This window comes from Archocentrus centrarchus, chromosome 4 (genome assembly GCF_007364275.1).
Source record: "Archocentrus centrarchus isolate MPI-CPG fArcCen1 chromosome 4, fArcCen1, whole genome shotgun sequence".
In the NCBI taxonomy this organism is placed as follows: Eukaryota; Metazoa; Chordata; class Actinopteri; order Cichliformes; family Cichlidae; genus Archocentrus; species Archocentrus centrarchus.
In genome coordinates, this window is record NC_044349.1 from 31,849,630 (window position 1) to 31,863,584 (window position 13,955).

The following is a 13,955-nucleotide window of genomic DNA, read 5'->3' on the forward strand; positions in this document are numbered from 1 at the left end:
CCAGTGTGGGTTAGCTACTAATAAATGATATAGAATACTAGTGTACGTGTGACTAACATAACTGGTAATAAATTATATAAAATAGTGACAGTAAAATATCAACATCAAAAGTGATAAAATAAAATAAAATAAAACTTAGAAACTTGCGTCAGTACATTTCATCAGAGACCCAACAAATAGGAAAAATAACAATTCTAAGTGTAATGGTTACATTTTAAATACACGTATGGTGATTTTAATGGACTGTATCTAAAAGTTTAGTCAAACAGAAATGGAAAAACCTTTTTTAGATGAAAATCAGATCATCTACAATATTCTGCTCAAAAATAAAAAGAGTTCAGCATCAAGTCATTTAAACTTCTGGGATATTGATCTGGTCAGTTAAGTAGCACAGGGGGTTGGTAATCAGTTTCAGCTGCTTTGGTGTTAATGAAATTAACAACAGGTGCACTAGAGGGACAACAATAAGACAACCCCCAAAACAGGAATAGTTTTCCAGGTGGAGGTCACTGACATTTATTTCCGCCTCATCTTTACTGACTGCTTTGCATTTGGCTAGGGTCAGTGTCACTACTGGTAACATGAGGCGATACCTGGAACCTACAGAGGTTGTACAGGTAGTCCAACTCCTCCAGGATGGCACATCAATACATGCCATTGCCAGAAAGTTTACTGTGTCTCCCAGCACTGTCTTAAGAGCATGGATATTCCAGGAAATCGACAGTTACTCTAGGTGAGCTGGACAGGGCTGTAGAAGATCCTTATCCCATCAGCAGGACCGGTATCTGCTCCTTTGCCAGCGCTACAAAATGATCTCCAGCAGGCCACTGGTGTGAATGTCTCTGACCAAACAATCAGAAACAGACTTCACAAAGGTGACCTGAGGGTCCGACAGCCTCTACTGGGCCCTGTACTCACTGCCTGGCATGGTGGAGCCCAATTGGCATTTGCCACAGAATACCAGAATTGGCAGGTCCACGACTTGCGCCCTGTGCTTTGTACAGATGAGAGCAGGTTCACCCTGAGCACATGTGATAGACATGAACGGGTCTGGAGAAGGTGTGGAGAATGTTGTGCTCCCTGTAACATCGTTTAGTATGATAGTTTGGTGGTGGATCAGTGCTGGTCTGGGGAGGCATATCCAGGCTAAACAACAGCACCCTGACTGCCATTAGATATCAGGATGAAATCCTTGGACCTATTGTCAGACACTACACTGGTGCAGTGGGTCCTGGGTTCCTCCTGGTGCATGACAATGTCCGGCCTCAAATGGAGTATGCAGGCAGTTCTTGGAGGATGATTAAGATTAAGATTAAGATAGTGTTTATTTGTCACATGCACAGTTATACACAGTACAATGCACAGTGAAATGTATTTTGTACCTGCAACCATATATACACACACATATAAATAAGAAGAATAAAATAAAAAAAGTAATTCACACTATACACTATACTCTATATACTATACACTATACACACTTTTATAAATTATAATATTTACATTGTGCAATAATGGTCCAGTTAGGGCTCAGAGTTGAGCAGACGGATGGCTTGTGGGTAAAAACTCTTCTTCAACCTTTCAGTCTTAGCCCTCAGGCAGCGGTAACGCCGGCCTGATGGGAGCAGGGAGAAGAGAGAGTGTCCGGGGTGGCTGGGCTGTTTTAGGATCTTCATGGCCCTCAGCCTGCACTGCTTGGTGTAAATGTCCTGCAGGTTGGGGAGGGTGGTTCTGATGGTCCGTTCAGCTGAACGAACCACCCTTTTTAGGGCCATGAAGTCCTGCTTGGTGCAGTTTCCCATCCAGGTGGTGATGCTCCCACGCATGATGCTCTCGATGGTGCAGGTGTAAAAGTTCCTGAGCACCTTGAGTGGGAGCTTGAAGTCTCTCAGCCGCCTGAGGAGGTAGAGACGCTGTCTGGCCTTCTTCACAGTGATGTTTATGTGATGAGTCCAGGACAGGTCGTGTGAGATGGTCACTCCCAGGTATTTGAAAGTGTCCACTCTTTCCACTTCAGCACCACTGATGACAAGTGGATGGTAGTCCCTCTGCTGCTTCCTGCTGAAGTCCACGATCAGTTCCTTCGTTTTGCTGACGTTGAGCAGGAGGTGGTTCTCCTGGCACCAGTTCTCCAGGTGGGAGACCTCTCTCCTGTAGGCTGTCTCCTCATTGTGAGAGATTAGTCCCACAACAGCAGTTTCGTCAGCAAACTTGATGATGACGTTGGACTCTGACGTGGCCTCGCAGTCATGGGTGTACAGTGAGTACAGCAGAGGGCTGAGCACACAGCCTTGGGGGCATCCAGTGTTGAGGGTGAGGGAGGATGAGGTGAGGTGACCCACTCGTACCACCTGCGGTCTGCTGGTCAGGAAGCTGTGAACCCACCTGCACAGGGATGGGCCCCGTCACAGTGAGTGTCTCCGCCCCTCCGGCCGGGAGCGCAGCGGGCTGTCGGCTTCCCGACTCAAAGCGCGCAAAGAAGATGTTGAGTTCATCAGCCAGAGAAGCGTCGGCACTCACCGGGTGTGTGTGTGGTGCTTTGTAGTCCGTGATGGTGCGTAGTCCCTGCCACAGTCCCCTGGAGTCAGACTGTTGTAGTTGCTATTCCAGTCTGCGGCCGTAGCGATGTTTAGCCTCTTTCACCGCTCTGCGCGGACGTTGTATGATGCAACCTTGTAGTCCTCCATGTTCCCAGAGGCGAGGCCGGAGTTGTAGGCAACGGTGCGGGACCTCAGGGCGTCGCGGACAGATTTATCCACCCACGGCTTCTGGTTGGGAAAAGTCCTGATGGTCCTCCTAAGTGTAGTGTCATCAACAACTTTCCCAATAAATCCCACAACAGTTTCCGTAAACTCCTCGATGTCTCCGCCCGCGCTGCTACGAAACATGTCCCAGTCGGTTGAATCCAACGCACCCTGCAGAGCGGCCTCTGTTTGATCAGACCACCGTGTCACTTCTCTCACAGCAGGGGGTTCCTGCCTGAGCCGTTGTTTGTATTTCGGCATGAGAAGGACAGAGGTGTGGTCAGACTTCCCAAAAGGCGGAAGAGGCTTTGCTTTGTAGCCGTCTTTGAATGGAGAGTAGCAGTGGTCTAGGGTCCTCTCTCCTCTGGTGGGGCAGTCGATGTGTTGAATCAATTCCGGTATCAGCTTTTTCAAGTTTGCACTGTTAAAGTCCCCGGCTATGATGAGAGCCGCATCACGCTGGTTAGCCTGATAGGTGGAAATCGCCTCATGTAGCTCGGATAGTGCAGTGTTTGTGTCCGCCTGAGGTGGAATATAGACGGCGCTGAAGATGACCGAAGTGAACTCGCGGGGCAGGTAGTGGGGGCGGCATTTCAGGGTTAGGAGCTCCAGGTTAGGTGAACATGATTGTTTCAGAGGGACAACATTCCTACTGTCACACCAGTTGTTATTAATCATTAGGCACACACCTCCTCCTCTTGATTTTCCAGACTCACTCGTTCTGTCCGTGCGATGAACACTGAAGAACTCCGACGGCTGTACGGCGTGGTCCGGTATGAGGGGGGTCAGCCGTGTCTCCGTGAGACAGATGATGTTGCAGTCCCTTATGTCCCTCTGAAACTGTATCCTGGCCCTGAGTTCGTCCAGCTTGTTATCCAGTGACTGGACATTAGCCAACAGGATGCTCGGCAGTGGCGTTTGGTGCGCTCTGCGCCTCAGCCTCTCTCTTACGCCGGCTCTTTTCCCTCGGGGCCTTGTCCGTGACCTGGGTGCTCCGCGCCGTCCTTTGTTTGAGCTGGCCCACTGGAAACGCTGGATCTCCTGGGGCCAAGTCGGGTCAGGAGAAAAAGGTGTCAGAATACAGCCAGAGTGTTGTATTCTGATATTAAAAAGAGTCTGTCTGTCATACGTGATATGACACAGAGCAGGCGGAATTATAAAGTCCAGAATTAGAGCTAAACCTAATATATACAAACAAAGCGTAGGAGCAGGTACGACGGCTGCTGACCTCACCGGCGCTGGATGAAGGGCCTGATCTAAATCCATTACCACTGGGACATTATATTTCGGTCCATCCAACGCTGCCAGGTTGGTTCCCTGGTCCAGATCAGGGAGGAGATGCCCCAGCACACCATCCATCATCTCAGGAGCGCATCCCCAGATGTTGTCAGGCATGCACACAAGCACATGGGGGCCGTACAAATTACTGAGTACCATTTTGAATTGCTTAGAATAGAATAGAATGCCTTTATTGTCATTATACAGGATGTACAATGAGATTGGAGGGCCACTCCTGTTCAGTGCCATGTAACAGAAAATCAAACTCTCTAAAATAAAAATATTATAAAAATATTATAATCTAGTATGATCAATATAATCAAGAGATATACAGAAATAAACAATGTGTAAAATATACAAAAAATAGAATGTATAAAAATATATACATACATTGGTGCATCTGTACATTGTAAGAAAAGTAAATATGTGTATACATATAATAATGAAGATGATGAATATTGCACTTGGTGAATGAATATTGCACTAGTGAATGAATACTGGATATTACACAATATAGGAATGTCAGATATTGTTCAGTATGAATAATATAATATTGCACAGTTACAGTGGGTGAGTGTGTGAGTTCAGGGTGGTGATTGCTCTGGCGAAGAAACTGTTCTTGAGTCTGTTTGTTCTGGCTTTGATGCACCTGTAGCGCCTGCCAGAGGGCAGCAGGTCAAACAGGTCAAAGCCAGGGTGTGAGCTGTCCTTGATGATGTTCCTGGCTCTGCTGATGCAGCGGGAGGTGTAGATGTCCATCAGGGAGGGGAGAGGGCAGCCAACGATTCTTTGTGCTGTCTTGACTACCCTCTGAAGCCTGACCCTGTCTGCCTCAGTGCAGCTGCCGTACCATACTGTGATACAGTATGTCAGCAGGCTCTCAATGGATGAGCGGTAGAAGGTCAGCAGCAGGTTTGAGTCCAAGTTGTTCTTCCTGAGGACCCTCAGGAAGTGAAGTCGCTGCTGAGCCTTCTTGATAACAGCTGTGATGTTATCTGACCAAGAGAGATCAGCAGAGATGAGGACACCAAGAAACCTGAAGGTGTGGACCCTCTCCACATGCTCGCCGTTGATGTAGAGGGGAGCTGGGTCAGTCCTGTGCTTTCTGAAGTCGATGATGATCTCTTTGCTTTTCATGGTGTTCAGTACCAGGTTGTTCTCTGAACACCAGGCTGTCAACTTCAAGACCTCCTCTCTGTAAGCTGCCTCATCTCCCTTCGAGATGAGTCCGATCACTGTGGTGTCGTCAGCAAATTTGACGATGAGGTTGTTATTGTGGGCCGGACTGCAGTCATGGGTGTAGAGGCAGTACAGGAGCGGGCTCAGCACACAGCCCTGTGGGGAGCCAGTGCTCAATGTGTGGGTGGAGGAGAGATGGGGGCCAAGTCTCACAGTCTGGGGCCGGTTGGTTAAGAAGTCCTTGATCCAGGAACATGTGAGAGGGGGGAGGCCCAGGGTGTGCAGTTTGGTGGTGAGAATGTCCGGGATGATTGTGTTGAACGCTGAGCTGTAATCCACAAAGAGCATGTGAGCGTAGCTCTGCTGCTGCTCCAAGTGGCTCAACACAGAGTGGAGAGCTACAGCGATGGCGTCCTCTGTGGATCTGTTTGCTCGATATGCAAACTGATGGGTGTCGAAAGTGGGGGGCAGGTGGTCTTTGATGTGCTGGAGAACCAGCCTCTCAAAGCACTTCATGATTACCGGTGAGAGGGCCACAGGGCGGTAATCATTTAGGCTGGTGACAGATGACCTTTTGGGGACAGGGATGATTGTGGCTGTTTTTAGGCAGGTGGGGATGACTGCTTGGGCCAGGGAGCGGTTGAAAATCCTGGTGAGAATCATGGTGAGCTGGTGGGCACACGCTCTGATCACCTTGCCAGGTACTCCGTCTGGTCCGGTAGCCTTCCTGGGGTTCACTGCCAGGAACACACGCCGTACCTCATGCTCCTGGACAGTGAGTGGGGTGCAGCCTGGTGGGGGGGGGGGGGGGGGGCAGGACTGGAGCAGATGGGTGGTCCTGAGGTGTCTCAAAGCGAGCAAAGAAACAGTTAAGTTCCTCTGCTAGTGGCACACTCAGGTCTCCTGCAGTCACATCACAGCCTCTGAAGTTTGTGATGTTCTGAATGCCCTGCCACACCTCCCGTGTGTTACTGCTGGACAGATGGGACTCTATTCTCCTCCTGTAGTCCGTCTTGGCTTTTTTAATTCCTCTTTTCAGGTCAGATCGAGCAGCACTGTACAGAGCTCTGTCGCCTGACCTGAAGGCAGCATCACGGGTTTTGAGGAGTGAACGGACCTGGCTGTTCATCCAGGGTTTCTGGTTAGGGAAAACCCGGATGTTTTTGCTAACAGTCACATTTCCGATACAGAACGTAATGTAGTCCAGTACCGTCCCTGTGAATGTTTCTAGGTCCTCGTGTTCGAATAAGTCCCAGTCTGTGTATGCAAAGCAGTCCTGTAGGTTGGAGCAAGCAGCTGGCAACAACAAGAAGGAAAAAACTTCTGAATGAAGAAGAAATGCTCAGTGCATTATGGGAACCCGCCAGCAGCCTAGGACTATTCAGGGTCACCTGATCCACCTAACTATAAGCTTGATCAAGAAGGTTTAGAATCAAGAAGTTTTAATCCTAATCTTAAAAATAGTCTAAAAATGTCTGTCTCCTGAATCCAAACTGGGAGCTCCAAGATTTCTCACAGTGTTACTGGAGGCCAAAGTAATGCCATCCAGAGTAAGTATCTGGTTAGACACCATGTTTCTAAGATTCAGTTTTATCTGAATTTAGAAGCAGGAAATTAGAGGTCATCCAGGCCTTAATGTCTTTAAGACATTCCTGCAGTTTAATAATTGATATGCGTCATCTGGCTTCATTGATAGGTAAAGCTGAGTATCATCTGCATAACAATGAAAATTGATGCAATGCTTTCTAATAATACTGCCTAAGGGAAGCATGTATAATGTAAATAAAATTAGTCCTAGCACAGAACCCTGTGGAACTCCATAATTAACATTAGTGTGTGAAGAAGACTCCCCATTTACATGAACAAATTGGAGTCTATGAGATAAATATGATTCAAACCACTGCAGTGCAGTACCTTTAATACCTATAGCAAGCTCTAATCTCTGTAATAAAATGTTATGGTCAACAGTATCAAAAGCTGCACTGAGGTCCAACAGGACAAGAACAGAGATGAGTCTACTGTCAGAGGCTCTAAGAAGATCATTTGTAACCTTCACTAATGCTGTTTCTGTACTGTGATGAATTCTGAAACCTGACTGAAACTCTTCAAATAAACCGTTCCTCTGCAGATGATCAGTTAGCTGTTTTACAACTACTCTTTCAAGAATCTTTGAGAGAAAAGGAAGGTTGCAGATTGGCCTATAATTAGTTAAGACAGCTGGGTCAAGTGATGGCTTTTTAAGTAGAGGTTTAATTACAGCCACCTTGAAGGTCTGTGGTACATAGCTAACTAATAAAGACTGATTGATCATTTTTAAGATTGAAGCATCAATAATTGGAAAGACTTCTTTGAACAGTCTAGTAGGAATGGGATCTAATAAACATGTTGCTGTTTTGGAGGAAGTAACTATTGAAGTTAACTCAGAAAGATCAGCTGAGTCTAAACAAATACCAGCAGTGCTGAAAGCAGCCGAACATGAAGAATAATCTTTGAGATGGTTATGAATAATTTTTTCTCTAATGTCTAAAATTTTATTTGTAAAGAAATCCATGAAGTCACTACTAGTTAACGTGAAAGGAATACTCGGCTCTACAGAGCTCTGTCTCTTTGTCAGCCTGGCTACAGTGCTGAAAAGAAACCTGGGGTTGTTCTTATTTTCTTCAATTAATGATGAGTAGTAAGATGTCCTAGCTTTACGGAGGGCTTTTTTATAGAGCAACAAACTCTTTTTCCAGGCTAAATGAGCATCTTCTAATTTAGTGAGACGCCATTCCCTCTCCAGCTTTCGGGGTATCTGCTTTAAGCTGTGCGTTTGTGAATTATACCACGGAGTCAGGCACTTCTGATTTGAAGCTTTCCTTTTCAGAGGACGCAATGTGTAAGGCTGCTACCAGTGGGAAAGACCCACCCAGCATACAGTACAAAATATTGATTGGGCCTCTGATGCCAGTATAAGAAACAGATGATAAATGGAAGTAGTAAAAAATGTCCCCACAGAACACAAGAAAATCTTGTTAACACTGGAGAAAGCTCAGAGTAAAGAAATAAAAGATTATGCTGAACTGGCAATATTTCTTCTAGACTATGAAGAGCAAAACTGCAACATTTTCTTTAACTCTGTATTGGAATTACAAATTCTTTATCCATTTATAACTTTCTGAAATCTGATTGAAACTCTTGAAATCAAACATTCTTCTGAAAATGATAAGTTAGCTGTTTTACAACTACTCTTTCAGCAATTTTATAATAGGTCAGCCTATAATTAGCTAAAACAGATGTGTTAAGTGAGGGCTTTTTAAGTAATCATTTAATTACTGCCACCTTAAAAGCCTGTGGTATGAAGCCCATTAATAGATTCATAGACAGATTGGTCATGTTTAAGATTGAAGCATTAATCAATTATAGGACATCTTAGAGAAAGATTTTAAGAATGTGTCCTGGTTCTGGGCTGCATGCCCAGTGTTTTTTGTTTGTTTTGTTTTTTGTATTAGGTTCTGTTTCTGTTGTATTTCTAGTTCTGTTTTTTTTTTTTGTTGTTGAAATTCTCAGGTTAATGTAGGTTTGTGTTCTGTTAAATTTTTTGTGCTTAATTGTGCTTTCCCTTTGATCTTGTCTTCATGTCTGTATACCTGTGTCTGTTTATTCCCTGTGTCTTGGCCCTTTTTTGTGTTTGGTGTTTAGATTCCCTCTGTGTGCCAGTCTCCCTATGTGTCAAGTCTGCTTGGACCATGTTTAGTTACTTCCTGTTTTATTTTGACAGTCCTATGTCCTTCACTTAGTGTTTAGTTTTGCTTCCCCTTGTCTTGTCTCTGAAATTATGTTCAGCTGTGATCCCACCTGTTGTCACTCCCTCATTAGCCCTTGTGTATGTACTGTATTGTCTGCTTTTGTCCTTCAACCTTTTTTGCATCCGTTTCAGTGTTGCTATCAGTGTTGGCTTACCGGCTGGGTGCTTTTGGTATTTTGAGTTTTGTGTTCTTGTGGAGCTGGCTCCCGACCAGCCTTGTATTCTCCTGCAATCTAATTAAAAAAAAACTTTAAATTTAGATTGAAATTTGTGAGTCCTGCATTGAGATCCTCTGCCTTGCCTGTCGCAGCAGAATGTGACAGAATGGGGTCTAATAGACACATTGATGCTTTGGAGGAAGAGGAATTACAGTTCAACATTGCCTCAATTTTTTAAACTCAGGAGGAAGCTACTTGGTTGCGGTGGCTTTACTCTTCCTAGAATTATATGATGGTTATTTAAAATATCAGTTTCTGTAGATTTACAGTGTATCACAAAAATGAGTACACCCCTCACATGTCTGCATATATTTAAGTATATCTTGTCATGGGACAACACTGACAAAATGACACAATGAAACGTAGTCTGTGTGCAGCTTATATCCCTCACTTATCGCAGGTGTTACGTTCCAGGACCACCCGCGATAAGTGAAAATCAGCGAAGTAGGGACTATATTTATTTTAATACTTTAGTAGTTACACACTATTTTAAGTTTTTATAAACCCTCCCCACACACTTATACACCAAATATATACATTACTGTATAACACGTACTACACATGTGAAGAACGAGTATCGCAAAAACCCGTGAAACAGCAAAAATACTGCAATAAATATTTTACACTAAAATTGATTGAAAACCCGCGAAACAGCGAGTCCGCGAAAAGCGAACCGCGAAGTAGCGAGGGATTACTGTAACAGTCTTCATGTAGCGCAACAATTCATCTTTTAAGATCCTCAGAGATTTCTTTGCCATGAGATGCCATGTTGGAACTTTCAGTGACCAGTAGAGAGTGTGAGAGCTGTACTACAAAATTGAACACACCTGCTCCCTATGCACACCTGAGACCTAGTAACACTAACGAGTCACATGATATTTTGGAGGGGAAATGACAAGCAGTGCTCAATTTGGACATTTACACACTCTAAAAGGTAATACCTATTCTTACTTAAATTACGTTTGTGTGCTTTACTTAAGTCTCACTATACTGTTGAGTTAACTCAAGCAATGTGAGTAATGTACATGTTTAGCCTGAGAGAGGTACAAGACTAAGTTCTAGTGTGTAAACTGGACTTGAATATTTTTGTTACTGGAGTGAATGCTGGAGTGAGTTCAGCAGTGCGCATGCGCAGTACAGAAGTGCGGGAAGCTTCCAGAAACCCTGTGGACTTACAGATGCAGCCACCTAAAGTAGCCGCATCCAGCCAGACGTCGGCCAGCTGGGGGCTGGACTTCAGCTGGCCGACGTCTGGCTGACATCGGGCTGGAAGTCCCCCTCCTTCTCCTGGGCGTATCTACTTTCCAGCATGAACACACCCCTTTCCCTCAATTGTAGACTGTCACCAAAAGGTGGCGCCTTCTTAACAAAAACGTTGAGTTCTTTGATTCACAAATGTTATGGTAACATTTCTTGGTGAAGTACAGTAGCAAGTTTAGAAATCCTAAAATAGATGCATAAAAGTATAAAAAAAGTATGACCTTTCACACATTTCCATTGTAAATCACCAAAAGATTATTTTGTTTCACTTAATCTTTAAGCTAAATATGTAAATAAATACAGTACAGTAGGTTAAAAAAGAAGCGATCCTGCGCTGAGCAATCCACGCTGTCTCCCTTTTCAATCAAATGTTTTGGGCTGCACTTTCATTTCTTACTGTGATACAAAAAGTTCACTGTCTGTGTTACGGTGCTTATGACGGGTTCTGTCTTCAGGACTGTCCCGCTGTCTGATGCAGTGATGCACTGTCAGCGCACCTGTGCATGTCTCCCTCTGCATCATTAATGATAGCTAAAGGAAATCATCTCACGGCCAGCATAAATTTAGATCGCGGATGTGGCCGCGGGCCTTCAGTGTGACACGTGGAGTATTGTAAAAGGAGGTAACAACATTAGGATAATACAGGGACTTTGAGGTGATGGAGGTAACGTTAGCTCTATTATATGAGAATGATGAGCAATGTATGTATAGATTTTTATACATTTTTTGTATATTTTATACATTGTTTATTTTCTGTATATTTCTTGATTATATTAGATTATAATATTTTTATTTGTATTTTAGAGAGTTTGATTTTCTGTTGCATGGCACTGAACAGGAGTGGCCCTCCAATCTCATTGTACATCCTGTATAATGACAATAAAGGCATTCTATTCTATTCTATTCAATGGCGATGTATTAGTATCAGTATTTATTGGTATTTGCATACGTCCAAAAATATGGAAGCCACAGAACCGTAATCTGATAAAATAGCAAACAGTCAAGGCCGAGAAGTGTTGGATGAGCAACAAGTGTCCCTTTTAGGTGCACAGTAGTTTGAATTATTAGCCTCTATGCTGACTAAACATATTTTTATAAGCACTCAAAAAAGTCAAACAACAGATTTAACAACTTCTAAATGAGACGCACAAGCTTTGCAATTAAATCATTATTACTAAAGTGAGTGTCTCGGCCAGAATTCCAGGGCCGATTTTTTTGTCCCGGTCCAGCCCTGGTGATACCCATTCATAATCCAGTGTTGGATTATTCTATATGATGTCGGCACAGCGCAACTCTTTGGGGAAGACATGTTGCGGGACTTGCGTAATAATTCATCATGAAGATAATATGTTGATTAGAACCCATTTAGCATACAATTTTAAGAGACATATACAGTATGGAAAAAATGCCAAAGACAGGACCGTTGTGTTGTATTTTTGCAGTTTTACTTCACACTCATCTTTGTCAACAAGAGGGTGGGACGAGAGAGAAAAAACACATTTTATGGGAAAAAGATTCAACAAGAGCTGTTCTTCATAATACACAGAGAACACGTGAAAACATAGTTGGTGCTGAAAGTTTTTAATTTTTATTGTTGAAAACAACAAAACCTTTAAGCTTATAAAAATCCCAGACGCTGTCTTGCTGGGTCCAGCTTTCGGGGACTCCTGAGTCTCTCATTTATCCTCCTTCTAATGTTGTGCCATTGTTGCCCGGACAGGTCTGGAAATCTCTGCTGTACACAACAGACAACCTTCTCCTTGACCTGCCGTGGCAACTCATCCTTCCCGTTTGTTCCGCTCCAGTTGACCCTCTTTGCCCAGCTCTGATATGTTTCAAATGGCGTTATAGCCATGAAAACATTAGCGGCATAATTTTCAGGGCGATATTCACCGCGCAGAAAGCAGTCTTTATAAAACTCCTCGTCGCGCTCGGCGGTCAGAGCCCTCACGCTGGGGAGTTGTGTGGCCGGTGTAGGCGGTGTTGGAACCAATGGTGGGATGCTTCCCAGGCCCTCCCTGGGTGGCACTGGGGTTCTCTCTTGAGACGGTGGGGAAGCGATGGGAAGGTAAAGCCATCGTGCTGGCGTAATGGACCCGGTGTTCGTTGAGGACGGGATGGTAGGTTCGTCCTCTCTGGCGGGTGTTGTGTTTACTGATGAAGGTGGAGAGGGGACTGAGAGAGTACGCCGGCGGTCCCCTATAGACTGTGGTGTCGAAAGGGCCTCTTCTCTCTGCACAGGAGAGCCTGCATTTGAAAAAAGCTGACGCCTGATACTCTCGGGCGGATGTGTTTCCAAAGCGGTCAGTCTTTCCATAACGCTGTCCAAAGTAGCCCTTAACGCGGCACATCCTTCGCACTCCACCGGCGGTGCAGGCGCAGGCCCGTTAGAGTGTTCAAGCTGTGCCTCAATGGCTGGAAAGTTCATGGACATACTGCTGTTTCCAGGTGCTGACTGGGCCCACTCCTTTCTCAACGCAAATGGTGGAAGCCTGTGGAAAAAAATAAAATCAGTGTTACTTATGTGTCACGCAAAAGCATCTTGACCTATTTAAAAACACGTCACACTGCATAAAATATAGAACAGCAAAACTTACTGCTTTCTTCTTCACCAAGCGAACAGTCTTCTTTGGCGGCACTGTTGATGTTTTTTTCCGTTTTATCTGTGGAGACGGCATCTTGCCCTGGGCAAAATCATGGTAGCATTTTAGGCAACGTACTGTCATAACGATAAACATCATACTGTGTTACTGTCTCCTTACCTTTGGTGCAGGCCGTTTTGGTCCGTGTTTGTAAAAAGCCGGAGCCTCCATCCTCCAAATGAATCCGTGGCACAAATGCAGAAAAGTGCCGTTTCACAGACCTTCAGCTCTATTTATCTTCTGCATACTGAACTGTAGGTGTGATTGTTGCTCATTGGTCAGACTACCTGTAGGAGCAGTTAGCCAATCACAAAATTCCGTTAAGGTATGACAGTATACATGCAGTACAGTTCATTGTGTCAGCCTTGTACTGTTCAACTACCATTGCAAGATTGAAGCCTTGATGACTAAAATCAGCAAGGAGAACTCTCGACAGATCCGGCTCATGAAGTCAAATGGAAAATCAGCAGTGGAGATTCAAAAGCATTTTGCAAGCCTGGGCATCAAAGTGTCACTGCGCTGTGTTCGCTACCACTACAGGGAAAGGAAACGTCGACCTGCAAAGCCAAGTAAACTGCAAAAGTAAGCCATTACATTATAATGCTCCAGATTTTGTTAGCAAGTTTAATTGCTATTCTATAGCACCATATTAAAAATGGCCTTCTGATGTTCCGATGTCTAATGCTTTATAATTATTCTTCTTATTATTGTACTTCCGCAGTGATGTTATGCTTGCTATTGATAACATGACAAAGGCCAATGATGAGATGACCGCCAATGTGTTACAAAAGCACCTCCTGGGAAACATGGGGAAATCGTTGAGTCTGACAAGCATTCGTCGTGCCAG

The 13,955-nt window shown here is 44.5% G+C and overlaps 1 long non-coding RNA gene across 1 annotated transcript; it reads right to left on the bottom strand.

Annotated features, from left to right (window-relative positions):
• Positions 1–12,880: 12,880 nt before the first annotated feature.
• LOC115778554 (uncharacterized) lies at positions 12,881–13,297 on the bottom strand. The gene is made up of 3 exons (XR_004019849.1): positions 13,229–13,297; positions 13,064–13,150; positions 12,881–12,958 (listed from the first exon to the last, which is right to left on the bottom strand). It is a non-coding gene; the product is annotated as an uncharacterized LOC115778554 (long non-coding RNA).
• Between the last annotated feature and the right edge of the window lie 658 nt (positions 13,298–13,955).